Source organism: Petaurus breviceps, unplaced genomic scaffold (assembly GCF_028583685.1).
Source record: "Petaurus breviceps papuanus isolate PSGF00001 unplaced genomic scaffold, PetGlider_PUasm1.0 175, whole genome shotgun sequence".
NCBI lineage: Eukaryota > Metazoa > Chordata > Mammalia > Diprotodontia > Petauridae > Petaurus > Petaurus breviceps.
The window spans coordinates 19,686,602-19,701,149 of NW_027185764.1; the positions used below are offsets into that span (position 1 = coordinate 19,686,602).

The following is a 14,548-nucleotide window of genomic DNA, read 5'->3' on the forward strand; positions in this document are numbered from 1 at the left end:
GAGAGATTAAATGACTTGCCCAAGATTGCACAACCAGCACAACAGAGGCAGAACTTGAACCCAGGTCTTTTGACTCTAAGTCTGGCTCTGTATTCATATACTAGGTTACCAAATCCCACAGCTCAACAACAAGTGTCACTAACACTTTAACTCCTCCCTGTCTAGACCATACTTAATACTCTTGCCTAGTTAACGATGCTAAAACTGTGTTTCAGTCCATCATTCTTTTGTTTCCAAACTGTACGTACTTGTTTGTGTTAAACAGTGCATTGGAAAAAGACCTACATTTGGAGTAAGGATCCATGGATCCTAACATGAGTGCTGCCGGCAGCTAGCTTTGGACTTGGAGTCAGGAAATCCTTGAGCTCAAATCCAGCGTCAGACACTTGCTAACTATATCCCTGGATAAGGCCCCCAAACTCTGCCTCAGTTTTCTCATCTATAAAATAAGGATAATAACAGCATCTACTTCCCAGGGTTGTTAGGATCAAATGAGATGATAACTGTAAAGCACTTAGCCCAGTGCTTGGAAAATAATAAACACATCCAAATGTTAGCTGTTATTATTATTAATATATAGTATCTATACGATGATGATTGTTAATTCATGAGAGCATAGATTCAAAGGTAGAAGGACCTCAGAGCACAGCTAGTCTGGTTTCTTCCTTTTATAGATGAGGAAACTGAAGCAAACAGTAGTAGTTAAATGACTTGCCCAAGGACACACAGTTTCATCTGAAAAAGTGATCTAATAAATACTTGTGTTACTTCTATCACAAGGCTATTTGGAGAAAAAAGTTTAAGTGCTTCAGATATATATTGTTATTATCTATTCTTATTAATACATCAATTCTTTATCTGTCAGGCAGATCTCTTCAGTTTCCTTCCTAACCCCTAAAACATGCTAATCCCATCCTCCTTGACTTTTTTTTCCATATTATTTTCAAATTAATTTGCCTTAATTCTTCCTTTCCTTCTACTTAAATTCTATCTAGCTTAGGTACCTCTTCCATGAAACCAGTCCACATTGATCTCCTGCCCCTCTGAACTGCATGGCAATTATATTCAATGTCACATAATTTAGCACTCAGTTCACACTGGAGCCTTCATGGGCCTGGGCATGGGCCTCTAGGGACCATACTTGAAGCTCTAAGTTTCCCTAGTAACTTCTAGGGACACTTGTGGCTCCATCACCAAAGGACTCGCTCCTTGAGATGATGAAACAATCTCCTTGTTGACCACTGTTCAGCAAGGGCCGCTGACTCTTAAAGTGAATCTTGGAAAAGGGAGCGATTTTGACTGCTCTCTTTTTTCTCTCTCTCTTTGCCTCCAGGTATGGCCAATAACTCTCTCTCCCCAGACTTCCTGTGAGGAGATGGGAAGGGGCCAACTTTCCTCACCCCAACAGAGGTGATAGCTGCTCATGGCAGCTAAATCACATGTGTTGGTTTGGATAAATCTGTGAATTGGGTCCCTGGTTGCCTCTTGTATTTCTTTCTTTCCTGAGTGACTGAGCAGTAATGCTCAGGTGAATATTTCCAAGGTTTGCAACCTGGTGAGTTTGAGAGTTCCTGGATCTGTCTACACTTTGGGAGGAGCCTTTGACATTTACATCATTGCCTCTGGAAGAAGATGATGGCTGGGAGGAAGATGGGCCCAACCCCTGGGTAGATTTGTAGAAGACCTGGGCCTAGAGAAATAATTTACAGTAACAGTTCTCAACATTTTAAAAAATCTCAGGACCGCTTTGCATTCTTTTTTGTTTGTTTGCTTTTTGGAGGGAGGAAGGCAGGGCAATTGTGTTTAAGTGAACCCCTTCACATTCTTAAGAATTATTGAGCGGGGCAGCTAGGTGACACAGTGAGTAGAGCAGCAGCCCTGGGGTCACGAGGACCTGAGTTCAAATTCGACCTCAGACACATAACACAAAAACTAGCCTTGTGACCTTGGGCAAGTCACTTAACCCCAAAAGCCACCCCCCCCCAAAAGAATTATTGAGCACCTTACCCCCAAAGAACTTTTGTTTACATCTATTAATATTTAGTGTATTAGAACTTAAAATACCTTAATATTATTATGGGAAAAATTTTAGCTTCCCAGAGCCTCTGCAATGTTCTCAAGAACCCCCAGCATCCCTGGACCATGCTTTATGAACCAATAGTTTAGACAATGCAGAACAGGGGTCAAATGCCAATTTAGTAGTCCCACAAACTACTTCATGTTTTAAAAGTTATCTACTTTCTGGGAAAGTATAAGGGTAATTATGTTTCTTTATTACTTATTTAGGTGTTTGCCAATGCATTAAGCACATCTTTTGAGTGGAGAGAATACATAGATTATCACCCATATTTGAACCCCATAAGTATGAATGGGTTCACAGAAGAGAGGATTCCTTAAGGGAGAAGGGAAAAATTTTGACTTTCCTGAGTCCAGCAACAGTTATTATTGTTATATAATATAATTTCAGAATTGCCAGGATCTTTAAAGACCATTTAGTCAAACTTCCCATTCAGCATAGAGATCCTTCTAAAGCATCTCTGATATATCTCTCATGCAACAGGTTATATTTTATTTAACAAGGTAGTCTATTCTCTTGTTGGATCATCCTAATAGTTATTCTACCTTGGGCTAAAATCTGCCTCCTTGTAGCTTCCATTCTCTGGTCCTAGTTCTTAATATTTGTAGTAATACAGAACGTTTGTTTTCATTTTCTCAGGCCTTTCAATATCAATCAATCAACAAGTATCTCTTTTTTAAAAATTTATTTTCCCCCAGTTACATGTAAAAACAATTTTAAACATTTGTTTATCAAACTTTGAGTTCCAAATTCTCTCCCTTGCTCCCCAGACCCCCCATTGAGAAGGCAAGAAATTTCATATAGGTTATACATGTGTAGTCATGAAAAACATTTCCATAATAGTCATGTTGTGAAAGAAAACATAGACTAGAAAAAAAAACCCTCAAGAAAAATAGACCAAAAAAAAAGTGTGCTCCAATCTGTATTCATATACCATTAGTTCTTTCTCTGGGGATGGAAAGCATTTTTCATCCTAAATCTTTCAGAGTTGTCTTGGATCATTGTATTAGTGAGAATAGTTAACTCATTTACAGCTGATCATCTTACAATTCTGCTGTTTCTGTGTACTCAGTACATTTCACTTTGCATCAGCCCATGCAAGTCTTTCCATGTTTTTCTGAGAACATCCTGCTCATCATTTCTTATAGTACAATAGTATTCAATCATAATCACATACCACAACTCGTTCAACCATTTCCCACTTGATGGAGACCCCCCCCAATTTTCAATACTTTGCCACCAGAAAAGAGGTGCTATAAATATTTTTGTACATAGAGGTCCTTTTCTTTTTTTAAATCTCTTTTGGGATACAGACATATTAGTGGTATTGCTAAGTCAAAGGGTATGCATGGTTTTATAATCCTTCAATCATAATTCCAAATTGCTCTACAGAATGAATCAATTCAGAACTCCACCAAAAATGCATTAATGTCTCATTTTTTCCACATCTCCTCCAACATTTGTCATTTACCTTTTTCTATCCTATTAGTCAATCTAATAGGTATGAGATAGTACCTCAGAATTGTTTTAATTCACATTTCTTCTATCAGTAGTGAGAGTATTTTTATATGTGTATAGACATATCACCTGAAAACTGATGATGTCTTATGATCATTTATCAGTTGGGAAATGGCTCTTATTTTTATAAATTTGACTCAGTTCTGTATATGTTTGAGAAATGAAGTTTTTATTAGAGAAACTTGTTTCAATTTTTTTTCACAATTACTATTGCTAGCTATATCTTCCTTCCTCCTATCCCCCCTTACCTGTTTATTCTATTCTTTCTCCTTCCACCCTGTCCCTCCTCAAAAGAGTTTTACTTCTGATTTCCCTCTCCCTCAATCTGCTCTCCCCCTCCCCCTATTACCCCTCCCCTTTTTCTTATCCCGTTTCCCTCCTACTTTCCTGTAGGGTAAGACATATTTCTTTTCCCAATTGAGTGTATGGTTTTTCTGTCTTTGAGCCAATTTTGATGAAGTGAGATTCACTCACTCCCCATCATCTCCCCCCTCTTCTCCAATTTACTTCATTATACTTCTTTTTCTCCCAGTTTATTCCTCTCTCATCCCTTAAATTTTTTTTAGATATCATCTTTTCATATTCAACTCACACCTGTACCCTCTGTCTATATATATTCCTTCTAACTACCCTAATAATGAGAAAGGTCCTATGAATTACAAATATCATCTTCCCATGTATGAATGTAAATAGTTTAAATGTATTTCCTACTCTATTATATCTTATAAACTTATTATGAGTTCTCTTCCTTATTAACCTTCTTATGCTTCTCTTGAGACTTATATTTGACAGTCAAATTTTCTATTCAGCTCTGTTCTTTTCATCAAGAATGCTTGAAAGTCTTCTATCTCATTGAATGTCCATTCCTCCTCTCCCCTGACCCCCCCCCCCCCAGAAGTATTATACTCAGTTTTGGTAGGTAGAGAAATCTTGGTTGTAATCCTAGCTCCTTTGCCTCCAGAATATTATGTTTCAAGTCCTTCAATCATTTTATATAGAAGCTTTTAAATACTGTATTATCCTGACTGTGGCTCCATGATACTTGAATTTTTTTCTTTTTGGCTGCTTGCAAAATTTTCTTTTTGACATGGGAATTCTGGAATTTGGTTATAATATTCCTGGAAGTTTTCATTTTGGGATTTCTTTCAGGAGTTGAGCAATAGATTCTTTCAATTATCATTTTACTCTCTGTTTCTAGAATATTGGGGCAGTTTTCCTTAAAAATTTATTGAAAGATGATGTCTAACCTCTTTTTTTTAAATCATAACTTTCAGATAGTCCAATAATTTCAAATTATCTCTCCTGGATCTATTTTCCAGGTCAGTGGTTTTTCCAATGAGATATTTCACATTGTCTTTCATTTTTTCATTCTTTTGGTTTTGTTTTATTGTTTCTTGATTTCTCATAAAATCATTAGCTTCCACTAGCTCCATTTTAATTTTTAAGGAATTACTTTCTGAGCTTTTGCACCTCCTTTTCCATTGGTTCAATTCTGCTTTTTAAAGCATTTTTCTCCTCATTGACTTTCTGGACCCCTTTAACCATTTGGGTTAGTTCCTTTGCTTAGTTAATTAAATGTAGGAGACTGAAAATTGCCCCAATATTCAGTCACCCTGAGACCTGCTATAGGTTTTCTGGGGCCAGGGTTGTGCTGGCATGGCCTGCATTGGACTCTGCTCCTCTCACCCTGATGCAACAGACCTTTCTTGCCAACTTTCCAACTTGTCTTGGGCTGAAAATTTGTTTTATTTCATCATTTTGTGGATTCTGCTGCTCTAGAGTTTGTTTAGGGTCATTTAAAAAAGGTATTTGGAGGATTTTGGGGGAGAGCTCAGGCAAATTTCTGTCTTTACTTTGCCATCTTTGCTCTGCCTCCAAAAAGTTATTTCTTAAGTACCTACTATGTGTCAGGAACTGTGGTGCTGAATAATGAGGACAAAATTTTGACAGTCTCTCCAATTAAGAAGCTTACTCTACAGGTACATGTTCACAAGTAATTAAATACAGGATATCTCCCTCTCTCCCTCTCTCTCTCTGTCTCTCTGTCTCTCTCTCTCTGTCTCTCTGTCTCTCTCTCTGTCTCTCTGTCTCTCTCTCTGTCTCTCTCTCTGTCTCTCTCTGTCTCTTTCTCTCTCTGTCTGTTTCTCTCTCTCATCTGAGGTCAACCATCCTCACTTATGAATTATTCCTCAGTTGACTCCTTACCAATTTTACTATTATTTTCCTGAGTTAGTAATCCAAATCTCTGGTTATTTTATCATTAATACAATTGCAACCTCTTTCTCATTAGCTCAGAGCCCCCTCTCCACTTTATTAAGTATTACTTATTTAACAAACTGGGGAAAAAAAACCTCTTTCCTCATGAGTAATTACTCATCTTTTTTCTATCAAAACCTCTAATTTCCAAAGATTAAATAAATATTAAAGTTATACTTTATAGTTTATTAATAATGTAAATCATCATAATAAAGACATAAATATTTATTATATTATAGCTGAGTAATTATGGCTGGAGTCACCTCAAACCATTATTCTAACTGAACTTTTTTTGAAACCAGATTCCTACATTTAATTAACTAAGCAAAGGAAATAAAGTCTCTTCTCTAGAATTCTCTTCAATTTTTTCATGACAAAAAGGTTGAAACTGTTCAATCAAGAAAGAGATCTTCTCCATCCTCTTTTCTCTCTGTCTTTTCCAGTTTCTCTTCCAGGTTCTCAATCCAAAAATCTTTCCAAAATGAATGAAAAACTGCTATTTCTACAACATTCCATTTGACTCTTCAAGATACAATAATAGCCTCTGTGGTTTCTCTGAAAGAGCCTAGTGAAATAGGTGTTACATGTATAAGATAATTGTTAAAGGATTGGGGGGTGGGAAGGTGGGAAACACTAGCAACTGAGGGTTTCAGGAAAGGTCCCTCTCTTTTTTCTTTTTTTTTTTTTTGCTTTTTGGAGGGTGGAGGGCAGGGCAGTTGGGGTTAAATGACTTGGCCAAGGTCACATGGCTAGTAAGTGTTAAGTTTTTGAACTCAGGTCCTCCTGACTCCAGGGCCAGTACTGTATTCACTGCATCACCTAGCCGCCCCTAGGAAAGGTCTCTTGAAGGGGGTGATAGTTGAACCAGTCTTTGAAGGGAACTAGGGCTTCTAAGAGGCTGAGGTGACAAAGAAGAACACTCCATGCATGGAGGAGATATGTTTTATGAAAAGGAATCAAATCTGGCCTCAGACTCTTGACACAGTAGCTATGTGACCCTGGGCAGGTCACTTAACCCCAATTGCCTTGCTTTCAACACTCAAAAAAAAAAAAAAGAAAAGGAATCGGAAGTGAGGGATTAGGAATATTAAATAGGTCATTCTGGTTAGAACATAGAGTGGGGAGGGGGAATTAATATAGCATCAGCCTGTAAAAATAGACTGGTTTCTGATTTTGAAGGTCTTTACTAAACAGAGGAATTGGTGTGGGGAACCAGTAAAGTTTCTTAAGCAGTACTTGAAGATGGCTAGCACATCTTTCCTAAGTCTTCTCTTTTTCTATCCTGAACACCCATACTTCCTTCAATTTCTCTTCAGGTCACGATTTCCAGTTGCCTTACTATCCTAATCACCTTATGCTGGATTCCTTCTTGTCCTCTCTCTGATAATGCAGGCTCTGATAGGCCCTTTTGCTTTAGGCCCAGCCTTGCTTATTTAGGTATCTCTCCACATCATTTAAGCTAATGTGGCTTACCCAGACTCTTGGCCTCTGGCAACCTCCTTTCCTAATGTATGTTCTGTAGAGCTCTTCTATCTAAGCTTTGAATCTCTGTCAAAGTCTTGTCCTCTTGCGGAAGAACTTGAAAACAAAGGGGAAGTGATCCAGACTTTTCCTAAAATGGATGTGTACTGCCTGGTGATCTGGTTTGAATGTCTTATTCACACTTCAGGGGATTCAAGGATGCAGGAACAAAAAGTCTGACTGGATTTTTTTCTTTTTCAAATGTGTAATTCCCCTGTGTATCAGGTAGAGGAAGCTTGTGAGTAACCCTTATTGAAGGAGAGCTGCTTTATTTTGGAAGCATCCCATTTACTTACTGCACATTTTAGGTTTTCTTCTAGATAAAATTATAGGTTGGAGGGCAAGAAATACCATTAAAGAAAAGACTGAAGAAATAGTTCTGGGCAAAGTATTGGCTTCAGAGTTTGAGGTCCTGGGTTTAATTCTGAGTGTGATACTACAGAGGAGGCCTTGAATAAGTCACTAACCTCACTAGACTTCAGTTTCCTCAGTTATAAAATTGAGAAGGGTTGCGTTAGAGAGTCTTTAAGCTTCCTTGTTGCTCTAGACCCACAGTCCTAAAATCCTATGAAGGAGCACATAGGTCATAGATTAGGATCTGGAACATACATTAAAAGCCATTGAGTCCAATTAATCAATAAATATTAAGTGCCCGCTATGTGCCAGGATGCGGCCACTCTGCATGCTATAGCTTTTTGGAGCCATAGGTAAGAATTGGGTGAAAGGTGGACATCAAAGATAGATGAAAATTCCAGTAAAACAATCTCAGCAGATGGGCTTCACTGGATTGAGGGTAACTGAGAGGCCCCGTGTCTTTTGGTAAGGTAGCGGGATGTCTACCCCAAACATAGGTGAAGACTGTCCCTGGAGAATGGACAAATGAGAACAGTTTGTTCCAATGGCTACAAAGGGCTGAAACAGACACTGTGGAATGCTTAGTGCTTGGTTAGACATCAAAGATGCCAAGGTCATCTACTGCATCTTGGGCCATCACCAGTCATCGTGACTTTTGTCTTGCCACTGGATTTCAATGACTCAGGAAGAGAGAATGAGGCTGATGACTTTGTGCTACTAAAATAAAATTCATGCACAAGTCACGACATCACCCTATGATATAACTGGTCTCTTTGAAACAAAGGATGAACAACAACTATGTGCCAGGCGTTGCATTAAATGATGAAGATGCCCAAAAAGCCGAAAGACAGTTCCCGCCCTCAAGGGGCTTAAAATCTAATAGTGGAGACATCATACAAACAAATATATACAAAGCAAGCTGTATAGAAGATAACTAGGAAGTTAGTCAACAGAAGGAAGGCATTAGAGTTAAGAGGGACTGGGGAAGGCTTCTAGTAAAAAAAAAATGGGATTTTAGTTGGGACCTAAAGAAAACCAGGGAGAATAGAAGTTGGAGCAGAGAAGGAAGAACATTCTAGGACTGGAAGGCAACCAGAGAAATCATATTCATTCATATTTTATATATGAGGAATTTTATATATGAGAATTCATAGTTTACATATGAGGAAACCAAGGCACAGAAAGGTATAGACACTTTTCTAGGGTCACATAACTAAAAACAACAACAAATAAGCATTTTCATTGTCATTTAGGGTTTACCAGGCACTTTATATTCTCATAATAACTGTGAGGCAGCCATTGTTATTATCCTCATTTTACAAATATGGAACTGAGACTTAGAAGTCATGCAACTAGGACCCTAGAGCTAGGAAGCATCTGAATCAGGATTTGAACTAAGAACTTCCCAGTTCCAACTCCAGTACTACATTTTACCAAGTTGCCTTTACCTAAAGGGGGAAGGAGCATTAAGTAATTTTAAATACGGAATATGTCATCTCAACTTCAACAGTCTCAGTTGTTGAAGGTGTCTATGCTAAATAAATGCCTGGCTAGATGGGGGCAGCCCAAGATTCAGCTGCCTCCTTCCCCAGGTCTCATTCCGTATCCTCTAAGCACAGCCAGTATTGCTACATATGCAGGTTTGGCAGACCACTGGCCTTGTTATCCCACTTATCTCTCTTTGTCCCAGGCTGGGATTTGTCGATCTGATCAGGAGAATTCAAAATCACAGAGCGAAGACAAGGTCTGTGTTTTCTTGTAATAAGATTATATCATGAATGGAACTCTGCTCATACCTTTTCTGGACCTCTGTCATTTTGTGTCTTTCCCTGGTGGATACTAAAGGGAGATGAAATCAGAGCTCCAAGTGTCTGGCCAGTCAGGAAATGTCCGCTTTTACTTAGAGATGGGAAGAGAGAAGCCTGAGCTGATTGAATTTACCCATCTCAGAGTCCTTTCTACAGCTTCCAGAATTAGCATATCCTGTTGTCTGTTCTCATTTCTGTGTTTTCTCAAAGGACAACATGTGGTGGAGAGACATTTTAATAGATGGATTTGGCCGAAGAAACACTTAGCCTGAAAGCATTACAGAGAAAAATTCCTCTCCTTCCTTTGTCCCTTCTGCTTAATTTTTGGGAAACTGTTCCATGGCAGATGGAAATTAAATGGTAAATTGATTGGATGGCACCAACAAACATGAGTGCTACTTTAAGGATTACGTGGGTGTGTTGTTTAATATGAAAAAATATTTTGAATTGAGGAATCCTAAATCCCAAAATAAAATAAACTTTGAGCTTAACAACTGAACCTAAATTGTGTTATACTTTTAAACTAAAACAAGAACCAAATTAGAGTTAGAGCAAAACAAAACTTAGTCAACCAGTTTGTACCCAGAATAGAATATATGTATTTGCTCAAACTACTAAACTAGAGAGGCAGTGTAGAGGAGTGGTTAGGGAGCTGGCTTTGGTGGCAGGAAGACTACAGTCAAGTGCCACTTCTGACACATACCAGCTCTGTGATGGGGCAGATTGACCAATCAACTCAGGCAGGTTGATTAATGATCTATGTTTCTGGAAAAAATTCATTACTTCAAAGTTCATAGCAGTGATAAAATCACAGATCTGTCTCAAAAAGAAAAAAAAAATGAACCAGAGAAATGTGAATATTATACTGTTCAAAAGGGGTAACTTTATACAATGACAGAGGACCAGACTTAGTCAGGAAGCTCTAGGTTTGGGTTCCAGACCCTGCCAATTCAACAAACTTTTCTGATCCTCAATTTCCTACTTTGTAAAATAAGAATATTAGGACTTCCCCCTGCATACTTTCTAATGTTGTTGTGATGAAAACACTTTATAAATGGAAAAGTATTATACAGGGTATCCCTTAAATCTTAGTGTGGTTTTAGGTTAGTGAAAATGATGGAATGCTATTGTGCTGTAAGAAACCATGAGCAGTGTGCTTTTGGAAAAATCTAGGAAGATTTTTATGAATTGATGCAAAGTGAAGTTAGCAGAACCAGAAGAACACTGTACACAATCATAATCATATTGTAAGAAATATCAGCTATGAATGACTTAAGTTACTCTGGTCAAGGCTATGACCCAAAACAATTCCAAAGGACCCATGATGAAAAATGTTCTTCCTCTCCATAGAGAGAACCCATGAACCCTGAATGCAGACTGAAGCAGATAAAGATTTGTTCACTTTCTTTATTTTTCTTTTCTTGGTCTATGTTTTCTTTCACAACGTGGCTAATGTGGAAATATGTTTTGTAGAACTTCACATGTATAATCTATATCAAATTGTTTGCCTTCTTAAGGAGGGGGGAGAGACAAAAGGGAAGAAGAGAGAGGATTTGGAACTTAAAATTGTAAAAAGTGAATATTAAAATTTTTTTACATGTAATTGAGAAAAAATAAAATAAGAGAAAAAATGAGTTTATTTCAATGTTTACCAATTTTTAAGTCATTTCTTCTAAGTCTGCATCAGGATTAATAAGCTCAAGACCTAGAGCTGGAAGATTCCCGAGTTTAAGAGTGCCTTCCTTTATTTATACTTGCACAGAGCCAGGTTCTGGCTCCCAGTGAAAGGTAAAATGAAATTGAGTAAAGGAAGCCTTAGCGTCATTCTGTTGGCTTCATGCCTCTACCTGGGACTCCTCTTTAAAGAGTCAGATATTCAACCCAAGCTCAAAGAATGTCCACTGACTTTGAGGTACAAAAACAATGTTCTGTGTTGCACTTGAGGCACCTCTGAATCTGTGATCTCTCCCAAAGACACCTCTGATGCTTTCTAAGGGAATAAGAGACCCAAATGAGCTGAATACTTGGTGTTAATGCAATGAGTTATGGTGAAGAAGGATGGGCTTTACAAAATGCTAAACTTCCCCACTACTTCTACAGAACTCCAATGCATCACCAGAAATATAATATAAAATCGGTTTTCTGGGACATAAATTCTAGAAACTCTTCTTCATTAAAAATGAGGTTCCACAGGGAAGTTCACACAGCATGTGACCTAAAGGCTCAGGGCCTTTATACTGGAGTGCCTTCTGCTTGGTTCTTGGCATTTTGTTTTTGAAAAAAGATTCTTTTTTCCAAATCGATCACAGGTTCCTCAGTGCTGAGGAACATTCTGCTTCTGTCATTCTACAAAGATCGCTGCCCAGAGCAAAGGAAGGTAAGGCAATCCATTTTAACCTTGTCATCTTGAAGATGAAGAAACTGAAACCTGGGAAATTGAAGTGACTGCCAAAGTCAAGGTCACACAAATAGCATCAGAAGTAGGATTTGAACCTAGATACTCTGACCCTAGGACCAGTGTGATTTTTCCATCATTTATTCTTCTTCATTTTTTCTCTCTTATGATCAAATAAACAAAATCATGGGGTGGATAAAAGGCTTAGCCCTGGTCAAAAAAGACTTGTGTTCAAGACCTTTTTTTGACATGTTCTTTTGCATGACCCTGGGCAAGTCACTTACCATATCAGTGCCTTAGACATTTCTCCAAGTCTATAACATAGTGGGTGCTACATAGGGGTTCCTTATGTAATCAAATCATAGGTCTGGTCTCACCTCCCAGCTTCCAGAAGGTCATAGTTTTTTTTTTTTTTACTTAAGTTGTGTTTTCTTTACTTTGTATTATTTTGTAAAAGTCTTTATGGATTTTTTTGTACTCCTTATACTTTCTCAGGCTTAATTGCATTATGATATTGTATTTCTGACAACTTGTTGCATAGAAGCAATATAATGGTCATCAAGCTCCACACAATTCCTTTTTCTTTGACTTTAGGGAGTTTGTTTTAGATGAAAAATAATGAATTCAATCACATTTGCTCTGGGTTCCCAGTGAGGAAAATTCCTGAGATTTAATTTACATTTTCATCTAGTCTTGTTCCTGGTGTTTTTGTAGGATTTATAAACTTCTCTGTTTCCCTGTGCTGACTTGAGTTGGAACTATGACTTACTATGACTTTTTTTTTCCTTTACATTTCCTGATCAGGACTCTGGTGCATTTTCTAGATCTTTGTGAAGGAGTTGTTTGGGGGAACCTGACTGTACTTTCTATTACTCTGTCATCTTGGTTCCCAAAGCTAATTACTTTTAAGTACAGTGGAATAGTCAGTGGAACCCCCCATAAAATGAACTACAGATTATTGAATCATTCTCTTATTATTAAACTTCTAGATTTCTTCCATATTTTTATGGTTACAGAGAGTGCTGACATGAACATATCTGTACATATAGCTTATTTTTTTTCACAGAATGTATTCCTAACAAAGAAATTATTGGGTCAAAGTGTAGGATTATTTTTACTAACGTATTCATGCTATTAAACTGTAGATATGGTTTTGCTTTCATTTAGAAGAATGATGGGAACTCTTGAGGTACTTAATGAATACTTGTTGATTGATAAAATTAGAACCAGTCATACAAATGACTACATGGAATACGATTGTAAAATTTGGCCAACATCCTTCACAGCTAATTAATGTATTCATTGATCTATCAACAATACCTCATTAAGTTTCACATGACAAGCATTGAGTAAGTACCTATTCTGTGTTGAGATCTGTGATACAGAATTTATCTATCTATCTGGAGGTGTTTGGGGTTAAGTGACTTGCCCAGGGTCACACAGCTTGTAAGTGTCTGAGGCCATATTCGAGCTCAGGTCCTTCTGATTCCAGGGCTGATACTCTATTGTGTCACCTAGATGTTATGTGATATATATCTTTTAAAAAAATTATTTATATCCAGACCTGTGATTTCATTCACTTGATAACCTCTTAATATGGAAATATGAACATTTGTGGTCACAAAAATAAGCTGAAGACCCCATCTCTAATATTAAGGAGTTTACAATATTCTAAATGTTTCCGTCTGAAACAACTAGAGAACAGCTGAAGGCAGTGTAATCAAGATTGTGTGGTACATTATGAGGTGATGACTTTGGAGTTAGAAGACTTGGATCTATATCCGGTCTGCCACTTACTAGCTTTTTGACTTTAGGCAAGTCTTTGAGGCCTCAGTTTTCTTCACTATAAAATGAGATGGGGCAGCTAAGTGGGGCAGTGAATAGAGCACTAGCCTTGTAGTCAGGAGGACTTGAATTCAAATCTGGCCTCAGATACTTGACACTAACTGTGTGACCTCGGGCAAGTCATTTAACCCCAATTACCTTGCCTTCTCCCCTCCAAAAAAAATAAAATGAGAAAGTTTGGCAAAGTGATTTTTGGGGTTTCATTCAACTCTTAATGGTCTATGATTCTGGGACGATGCTTGAATTAGAAATTGAGAGAAAGAAGCTTCTCTATGACTTGGAGTTAGATCACTTTGGAATGGGGACCCATGAGCAACAGGACTAGTATGTCTGCCTCATTTAGCTACACTGTGATGAATTCAGTGGCCTGAATCCTGTGACCTCTTAAGACTTGAGTGTGCTAAATAAAATAATAATAATAATAAATACCTTGCAGCTCTATAGTAGTTTCATTTATTTTTTTCCCTCCAAAGTTCTTTCCATCTATTCTTCCCTTTCATCTTGATACTGAGAGGTCAAAATGGCACAATGGATAAAGAACTGGCCTTCGGGTCAGGAAGACTGAGTTCTTTTGAAGGATAGGACTACAAGCAATGAGTAGTCATCACAAAGAGAACAATTTAGGTTCGATGTAAGAATAAACAGATAGGCCTGTTGGAAATTCTGTTTTGTTTGTTCGGTTTATGATCTGTGATTTCACTGGTGTAGGTAACTTTTGGTAAATAAGGAAACTCCCTCTATCAGAGCAGATTTACAACTACTTTATAATTTATA

General features: G+C 37.7%; 1 long non-coding RNA gene across 1 annotated transcript in view; it reads right to left on the reverse strand.

Moving 5' to 3' along the window:
- LOC138159056 (uncharacterized) overlaps positions 1 to 9,780 on the reverse strand; it is an 18,885-nt gene extending 9,105 nt beyond the window's left edge. The window contains exon 1 of the long non-coding RNA XR_011167788.1: positions 9,523 to 9,780. This is a non-coding gene — a long non-coding RNA (uncharacterized lncRNA). The remainder of the gene's footprint in view (positions 1 to 9,522) is intronic.
- Between the last annotated feature and the right edge of the window lie 4,768 nt (positions 9,781 to 14,548).